At 37.9% G+C, this 9,157-nt stretch overlaps 1 pseudogene; it reads right to left on the bottom strand.

Annotated features, from left to right (window-relative positions):
• Positions 1-2,932: 2,932 nt before the first annotated feature.
• On the bottom strand, positions 2,933-7,361 carry LOC148032899 (pentatricopeptide repeat-containing protein At1g11290, chloroplastic pseudogene; annotated as a pseudogene).
• Between the last annotated feature and the right edge of the window lie 1,796 nt (positions 7,362-9,157).

Below are 9,157 nucleotides of genomic sequence, written 5' to 3' on the forward strand. Positions count from 1 at the left end.
GAGCCTACCATCACCTCATTTTGATTTTCAACCTACTTTTGAACTATTCATGTAGAAAGGGCTGAAAGCTTCAACTGAGGGACTGATGAGACATAAGACAAGAGTAAGAGCTCCCATGTGGGAGATGTCATGGAGGATAGCTATTATGGTGGGAGCACATTTTTTCCCTCACTTGCTCCTGTTTTCCACATACATAGGTGAAGTTTTTTTGTTCTTCTTCTTGTCCTCCTCTTCATCACTATTTATCTCTCTTTATCTTATTGTTCTTATTCTTCTCATTCTTCTTCTTCTTATTTTTTTGTTTTCAAAGGTCGAATAAGAAAGAGAAACTCCATACTCTCAAAGCAAGTGAGACTATCGCAAGATGTATTTCATTTTTCTCTCCTCTTTTCTTTTGTAATGTTTACAAGCATTCTTCATCTGTGCATCAATATTATTTTTTTTCAATTCTATTTTATATTTAGGATTTAAAGAAATCTCTCTCTACAAATTTGCAAATGATTTGGCAATACATGAAGTGTTTGTCAAGTATGTCTGTACACAAATAAGTTATAGTTGTATGCATCATTTTCCACATTAAAAAAGGTGACAGGGTTTTTTGCACAACTTGTAGAGGATTTCTTCAACATTTTATCAGCTCATGTAAGGAAGTAGGTGTGATAGAGTTGCACACATCCTTTCCCTTGTTGGTAAATGCCTTAGGGGAGGGTCACTCATAAATATATGAATGTATTACATGCATTCAACATAAGACACTATTCAAATATAATTTTAATACATTCATTTACATAAATAAGAATCACATATAGAGGGGTTATTTATAAATTGAATAGAAAATGGTTATATTTTATTTAGGAAAAACTCAAATATAGTTATTTATAAATAGCTCTTGAATACACATGATATAGAGGATATAGATACAATGAATCCACCGAGGTAAATGTAAAATATTTTTTGCCTTCATGTAGTAATGTAATTTTTTTTATTTTACTTTTCTATAGGGTTCTTTAAAAGGTCTTTATGCATTTTTGCAAATGATTTTTCACAAATACAATATGTTAGCATGAACAATGGTTTTTTTTCTATCATTTTTTAAAAACAAATAACCTTGTTAATTTTTTCTTTATTTAGTTTAATTGTATTGTTTCTAGGTTTTTTGTGGATGGAGGAGATTATAATTGCATACATTGTGTCCAATGCCATATTACTTGTATTTTTAGAAATATCTTGAAAGCAAAGATAGAGGAACATAATTAGGGGCAAAAGAATGCTCTTATATCACGTATGATATATGCATCATCACGAGGAGACCCAAATCCTTCTCACAACTCACATTTATTGGGGTGGGAGCCCTACATGCACCATCAATGTATGCATGATAGGAATACCTCTTATCAAGATTTAGTTAGAACTTATACTTTATAATCAAATCCAAGATTTGGTAGCTTAGAATTCTTTCATTTTGCATGCAAGCCAAACTTTGGCTTCTAAAGGTTTATGTAAACTCATTTCAAGTTCTCATGCAAACAACAAGTAGTTTCATTTTAAACTATCTTCATTTAATATTTTATTATATCAAGTTATATTTTTAGGTGTAATTATTCACATGATGTTCATTCTATTTGTATAAATAATGCCCATTAAGCACACAAGGAAGGGCAAAAAAAGAAGAAGAAAAGTTATTAGTTGCACAATTATGGCTCGAAGAACAATTCTGCAATTAGTAGCTCCCTGGTTTTTTCCCCACGACGACAAAGCACATTTATAGCCACTTGAGAATGCAGGTGAAAATTGCAACCGAAGCACGTATATATTGACATTTAAAGGACCATGCAAATTACACAATGTTTTTTGTTTAAAAACGTAATTAAAGTGACACTTGCTCTTTCGTATATATACACATGAGGGGACAGGGTTTTTTGACATAAGAATATGCACAATGTTAAATGTGCCAATAAAGTTGAGATAAATATGTTTGTGAGGCCATCTACAAGCCTCATCCCTTGTAGTATGACAATAAATCTTAACACCCTTGCTTAAGTGTGTTTGTCCTTCGCATCTCTACTTCCATTCTATTATGGTGTCCTCCCTCATGGAGCAGAATTCCATGTAATCCATAAGGGACCTGAGTATATAAATTAAGACAAATGTGTTTGCCATTTGGATCGATGCTCTAAAATGATCTTTTGATGTTCATTTGGGACAGATGTGTGCAATAAAGCCATTAATTGAGGTGAAAATTATCCAATGTGGAATAGACTTATCTTAGTGTTGCTGAATTTGACAAGTAGGAGGTGAGTGGATAGTTTTCTATAATGCACAAAAAAAAGTGACTAGCCATTGATACCAATCAAATGCATGCAAGCATCTAAGAAAATTTTGAAAGCGAGAGGATCCAATTCATGTTTGATCCCTCCCCTCCCTACCATTTAATGTTATGCTTGCAGTGATTGATATAGAGAATGTTTCGTATCATTTTCTTATTTGAAAAGAAATAAATCACGTACTATAACATGGAAATGGACCTAAGCTGAGACTAAACCTCATGCCTTAGGTTCATCATACATCCACAAACATATTTATAATTTTTTGTAATTTTTTATATATAAAATCTATTATTTATTTATTTATTAATAATTACTATTGTTTTTTCATTTCGTCCCATAATAACATGATTTTTTCACCTAAAACAAAAAAAAAATCCTTATTTTTTTACTTAAATATCATATTTTGGACTTTAAATTATTAATAATGATTATATTTAATTATGGATTCTACGTATTATCACTTGCAACCTTCAAAGATATATCAAACAAGATTCATACAAATTTTCATACCATATGTACTTTATTTGAACCATAAAATGTAAAAAACAATCAAATTTTCTTCATAAAATGAACATACTACTAAATTGTGTGATTTCGGTTATGAAAATATAACCAGGCAACCATTGCTTGCACCAAGTCAAGTAATTGTGAGTAAGAAATTGGTGGAATGGGCTAGCATGATCAAATCCATGGGTTGTTTTCAGTCTCCCAACCCCCCTTCCATCAATCGTGATGATGACACCCTTATCTCTATATTGCGTGCAAAAAAAAGCCCTCCTTCCCCCATCAAACTACCAACAGCTGAAACATATGGTATCTTGGCCATTTCAGCCTTCTCATCATTTTCCATGCTCCTGCTTGTACCCTTTTGCAACCAATCTTACTTTGTACTTTGGTGAGGAACCAAAAGTGACCTTCATTTTGTAAACCCATTTGCATGGAAGGGTTTTCTCTCCTTTAGGCAACTGCACCAAGTCCCAAGTGCCATTTTTTTCAAGAGATTCTATCTCTGACAACATGGCTTTATATCATTTCTTATTGTCTTGTCTGTCCATTGCTTCCTTGAAGTAAGACGGTTCACCACTGTCTATCAACATGACACTCTCAACCACATTAATTACACCAAGAACAAATCTGTCAAGTTGTCTAGTAGCCCTAGACGATCTCCTAACCCAATGGTCATTGTTTGCTAGCTATTTCTGCAAAATTCCATTTTCAACATGCTGTCTTGGCATTTCAGCCTACAAATTAACATTAACAGCTTGTCCTGGCTATTCCTACACATGTAATGGCTCATTTTCATGGGCAATAGCTAACTTATCATTTCCAACATCATTTCCTACATTTACAAGATCATTTACAGCAGGTATTTGCTGCTGTATAGCGGACACATTTTGCTGTCCAAAAGGTATTTCTTCCCGGAATACAACCCTACGGATCTCCTCAGCCTTTTCGGGCTGTTTGTACATGCGATCTTCTCGGAAGACAACGTCATTGCTACGTACTATTTTCCTTTTCTCGGGATCCCACAATTTATACTCTATTTCACCCTCGTCACCATATCCTAGGAAAATGCATTTACAGGACTTTGGCTCAAGTTTGCTGCGTTTTTCTTTACGAATGTACACAAAAGCCTCGCAGCCAAACACTTTCAAATGAGCATATGAAGGTGGCTTGCCCAACCACACTTCTTGGGGAACTCCCCCCCCCCCCCCCCCAAAGACCTATGGTTCACTGAGCATATCAATATGTAAAAATTGGAACAAGCTTCCTCAAAGATAGCACTTTGCCTGATATGAAGCAAGCAATCTGAATTAAGAATTTGCCATCAGCAACTGAAGCTATCGAGCAAAATGTCACCAATAATCAGCACATGAGCACGTTCCACCTTTAAAATGATGAAAGCACTTAATATCCTGTAGAATAATCTCTCTTTGACAAATTTTGGAAATAGCTTTAGCAGCAAAATGACAGTCAGGGCATGTACAAAGATTTTTAACAATGAAAAGTGGTGTATTATGGTCTGTGGTGAAAAGACCATACGCAATGGCGAGCTTCTCACTATGATGTAGAAGAATGGTTTCTTTCTCCTCCTCTGTAACATCATGTAGTACAGCCTCTGTTTGTGGAGCGTAGCCTCCATCTTTTAACAGCCTGCTCAACTTTTGCAGCTCAGCATAAATCTCCTCTTTTTGAGGATGATTGACGCCTCCGGCAAAAACTTATGTACTTGATTGTTGACCTCTATGGAGCTACAACCTGGCTGTTTCTTGACACCCATTGACTCCATCCAATCCCTTATCTTTGCTGCATCATCCCACCTGCCAGTTGCAGCATACATATTAGATAGCAAAACATATGCAGCATCATTGTATGGATTCATTTGCAATATTTTCTCTGCTGAACGCTCCCCTCTCTCAATATCCAAACTGTTTCTGCAAGCACTGAGCAGTGTAATCCAAGAAGTAACGTTGGGTAAAAAAGGCATAGAATCAATCAAGTCTTCAGCTTCACGCAGATACCCTGCCCGGGCAAGTAGGTCAATTATGCAATTGTAATGATCTACACTTGGGATTATACCATCATCTTGACTCATAGAATGAAAGAAATGCCGACCCTCATCCACAAAACCAGAGTGACTACAAGCTGAAAGAATAATAGTATAGCTTGCCTCATTTGGAGTAAACCCTTCCAATTTCATTTGCTCAAAAAGTTTCAAAGCCTTCTTAGCATGTCCATGTTGAGAACACAATGTTATCATCGAAGTCCATGTGACCAATGTGTGCTCAACCAGTTTGTTGAATAATCTGAGTGCATCTTTCGGACTTCCACACTTCCCATACATTGTTACAAGGGCAGTTCCAACTACAGAATCCCCTTCAAGCCCGCTCTCCACAACCAGTTTATGTATGTCCTTGCCCTCTCGCAGGGACATCAAACTTCCACAGGCATCAAGAAGGCTTACAAAAAATCCTTGATTAGGTGGCATGCCATCTGCTTGCATCTGCTGGAAAAACTGCAATGCCTCCTGTCAACGGCCATGTTGTCCATATGCTGCAATTAGAGCATTCCATGGAACTGTGTTTTGTACGGAAATGCTGCCAAAGACCATCTTTGCATTCTCTAGACTACCACACTTACCATACATGTTCAAAAGAGCAGTCTACACCACAGAATTCATCTTCATCTTACATCCACTGTTAATAATGGTGGTATGTATCTGCTTACCTTCAGCCAAAGATGGTAAGCTGGCACATGCATCTAAAATGCCAACATAGGTAAATGTATCTGGATTCACCCCTTCTAACCTCATTTGGTCAAAAATCTGAAGAGCCTCCTTACTCTGGTCATGTTGAGCATAGGCTGTAATCATAGCATTCCATGAGACAACATCACGCAAAAGCAGGCCATCAAACAAGCTGTGTGCATCATCTAGACTCCCACTCTTGCTGTACATGTTAATAAGCGCAGTCGTGACAACCGTATCAGAGTGAAGCCCATACTCCGCAATGCAAGCATGCACTTGCTTGCCTTCATCGAGCAGTCTATTTTCAGCACATGAGTCAAGTAAGGATATAAATGTGACTTTATCTGGGACTAAACCTTCCAAGTTCATTTGAAAAAAAAGTGAAAAAGCCATGTCACTTTTACCTTGCTGGGCATGTGCACCAATTATAGCATTCCAGGAAACAATATCACATTGCTCCATCTTTTCAAAAACATTACAAGCATCCTGAAGACTATTACATTTGCTATACATATTAACAAGTGCATTTCCAACAACACCATCAAAGTCAAGCCCTTTTTTCATAATGGTGTCATGAATCCTTCTCCCTTCATCTAGATCTATTGGTTTGCACATGCTGAAAGAGCTCCAACTAGTGTGACCATATCAGGTGCCTCACCTTGAAGCTGCATTGCATTATAGACCTGCAATGCCTCTTTTCCTTTTCCATGCTGAGCATATGCTGTAAGTATGCCATTCCAAGAAACCACATTCCGTCTCCACATTTTGCCAAACAGTCTTTCTGCATCTTCCAGACAGCCACACCTACTGTACATGTTAACTACAGCATTCACCACAGTAATATCATACTCCAATCCATTACTTACAATGTAGAAATACATCTTGAGGCCTTCCTACAAAGACCCTTCACTAGCACAAATAGAAAGAATAGTAATACATGTTACCTTGTCTGGCTCAATGTTTTCCAATTGCAATTGCTGAAAAAGAAGCAGTGCTTCCTTCCGCTTGTCATACCGTGCAAATGCTCCAATCAAAATTGTCCAAGAGAATTCATTCTTGGCAACTATCCTGTTGAACATGGACTGAGCTTCATCTAACTCTGCACATTTTAAATACATTTGCATGATTTGATTGCCCATATAAACATGCTGCTCCTGTCCACTCTCTACAATCTGTGCATGGACGAGCCATCCATTGCTTAGGTCCTGGGGGTTGCCACAATGCTGAAGTGCAGACACATATGCACCAGAGTCCATCTGATGATCTTTGCGAGAGTCGCCGCAATGCTGAAGTGCAGACACATATGCATCAGAGTCCATCTGATGATCTGTCTGGTATAGGCTAGCACTGGGATGGCAGGCGCTCTGATCCTGTTCAATATAAAGATCATCGGATGGATGATCCGATGGCTGCACCGCTGCAATGCGGGTTCCATCATCAGCACAAGCACGGATGCATCCCTGGCTGCAGCAATGAGCTCCATATATCGTCTCTGTACATGCCTTTGGCCGCGCGCGCCGATTTCCAACGCATGTAAGGAGCCATCTTCTGCCTTGAGGCAGACCATCTTTTCTGCTGAGTTTCCGAGTGTGAGAGGTATCAAGGCGGATCAGGCCAACCGCAGAGACTGATTGGATGGGCAAGGCGAGGCACTCTTCCATAAGATAAGAAGACGTGCTGTATAAATTTCAGCATAGTCATAGGCAGAGCGATAGCCATAGCCACAGCCAACGAGCTGTGCCCCCGACCATGAACTTCCGACTTATCTGGTCACCATGTGACCTCTTGGAATTATTAATTAGTATTTACTCCTTGTAAAGATCTTATACTAAACTAGTTGGTTGTGCTTGCCAGACCCCCATCATTGCGAAACTCGCAAAGCTACGTTTCGCATACTTAGGCCCGGTTCAGACTATGCGGAAGGCCACATAACTACAGGCTCGTGATGCTGACGTGTTAAGAAAGGAATTGTCAAGATGATTTCCGCGCGAAGAAATTCATGTCCGACTTCAATGTGCTGAACCCCTACCAAGATTGTATGGGCTTATCATTGCCATGTAAACCAACAATCCAAGCAAGAACTTGTGATTCTTGTGGCCGGTCGTTAGATCTATTCACACACAATGCAAAGAAAGCGTGCATCCGTTCGCCATTGTCTGAACCGGGCCTTATGAGCAGAGGGAAACAAGCATGTTATTGTTTTCCTTTGCTCACAAAAAATAAAACAATCCATTTCACATGCAACACACAGCATACTTTGCACGTAATTAGTGTTTTGCAAAGCTACTTGAATGTATCACATAAATTCTTAGATAATAAATGTCAATTTTTATGTAAGTTAAACAATTCATACTTTCTACATCTTTGTTCTTGTGAAACCTTCAAACAATGCATCCTTAAGTGTAATTTTGAGCGCCCCTCATTGTCGATTATGCTTTGTGCAAAAATGCACGATTGCAATGCTAGTCTTACCTTAATAGCTTCACATATTTTGGGTTGACTCTCATTTGCATAACCAAATGTTCCAGCCTCATACACTTTATAGATAAGTGGAGCAATCAAGCCATACGTCATTTTTTGTATAAAACATTGAGATAGTATATCCTTTAGTGTGAGTTTATTGGCCCTTCATTGTTGATTAAGCTTTTGTGGCAATGCATTGTTGTGAAGCTCACAAGTTACCTCTTAGTGGCTTCACATTTTTTGGGTAGCATAGATGGTTATCTTTGTTGGCAAAAAATTAAGGGAAGTGCACTTTGCCCATCATGAAATTATGCTTTGCACTTATGTTTGATTTCATGGCCACTTGGCAAGCACATGCACGCAATCTTAAGTCAATATACCATTCAAAACATGTATAAACTATATCTCTAAACCACCATGATTATAATACATCATCGATAGAACTTTGATGTAATTAAAAATCATGTGCATAAATCTTCCTTAAGAATAGACGTTAATGATTGAAAATAGGGAATTGTACTCCTTCCCCACTATTGTTTACAGGAGTGTAGAGATGTGCAATGGATCTCAACTCTCTCTCTCTCTCTCTCTCTCTCTCTCTCTCTCTCTCATACACAAAGTATGTGGTTTGAGTATTTATGAAATTACATTTTCCATTTCTAATGTATGGTGCCTTTTAGCCAACAGAGTGATATGAAGCATCACCTTCTTATTTTCCAAATATTTGAAATGTTTATGGATAAATTTTGGGCCATGGATCTTAGAGTTGCTACACTCAAAATATAATTTCTTGATTTTTTCTCTCTCCTACCCTATCCATCAATATAGTGGATTGCATGTGTCACACATAAGCAAATGTACTTGAAATTTATCGTCATAATTTATTGTCATTCTCCTTTATGCTAATTGAGAGAAGGGGGTTTTAGACAAGTCAACTTTGGCTCTTTACATGGATAACCTAGTACTTTATACGTGTGCCAATATATTAAGCTTGTCCCCCACTAAGTTTCATTGGACCATTTGTGAACCTTGGCTCGGATCTTATCCTTGAACCATCCAAAACTCTAGTAAAGCAAGAAAAAAAATATAGATGGCATGTTGTAGCATGGGAGTTGGTCAT

Source organism: Lygodium microphyllum, chromosome 8 (assembly GCF_053477565.2).
Source record: "Lygodium microphyllum isolate KBCC chromosome 8, Lygodium_microphyllum_v1.1.10, whole genome shotgun sequence".
NCBI lineage: Eukaryota > Viridiplantae > Streptophyta > Polypodiopsida > Schizaeales > Lygodiaceae > Lygodium > Lygodium microphyllum.